The sequence below is a fragment of the Mizuhopecten yessoensis genome, unplaced genomic scaffold, assembly GCF_002113885.1.
Source record: "Mizuhopecten yessoensis strain PY_sf001 unplaced genomic scaffold, ASM211388v2 scaffold10525, whole genome shotgun sequence".
Taxonomy (NCBI): Eukaryota; Metazoa; Mollusca; class Bivalvia; order Pectinida; family Pectinidae; genus Mizuhopecten; species Mizuhopecten yessoensis.
Genome location: NW_018408590.1, coordinates 218,418 through 219,005, shown reverse-complemented (window position 1 = coordinate 219,005; position 588 = coordinate 218,418). Strand labels below are relative to the sequence as shown.

Below are 588 nucleotides of genomic sequence, written 5' to 3'. Positions count from 1 at the left end.
TTAACTATAGAGACTAATCGCTACCTGGGTTGTACTTTAACTATACAGACTAATCGCTACCTGGGTTGTACTTTAACTATAGAGACTAATTGCTACCTGGGTTGTACTTTAACTATAGAGACTAATCTCTACCTGGGTTGTACTTTAACTATAGAGCAGGGAATATTGATGACAGCATTTTCAATTGGTTTGTCTTACATTGTCATCTAATCTTTTCTTCACATTTCTAGTTTCAAAATTTAAAGAGAGAAATACTTCTAAATATATATATAACAGTATACTTTATGACACAGAGCTAGTGTTACAGTATGCTATATGTCAGAGAGCTGGTGTTACAGTATCTTATATGTCAGAGAGCTAGTGTTACAGTATGCTATATGTCAGAGAGCTGGTGTTACAGTATGCTATATGTCAGAGAGCTGGTGTTACAGTATGTTATATGTCAGAGAGCTAGTGTTACAGTATGTTATATTCAAAGAGCTGGTGTTACAGTATGTTATATGTCAGAGATCTGGTGTTACAGTATGCTATATGTCAGAGAGCTGGTGTTACAGTACGCTATATGTCAGAGATCTGGTGTTACAGTAC

The 588-nt window shown here is 35.5% G+C and overlaps 1 protein-coding gene across 1 annotated transcript in view; it reads left to right on the top strand.

Moving 5' to 3' along the window:
- LOC110460950 (DNA-directed RNA polymerase III subunit RPC2-like) overlaps positions 1-588 on the top strand; it is a gene marked incomplete at its 5' end in the record, with an annotated part of 30,074 nt that overhangs the window by 26,624 nt on the left and 2,862 nt on the right. The window lies entirely within an intron of this gene.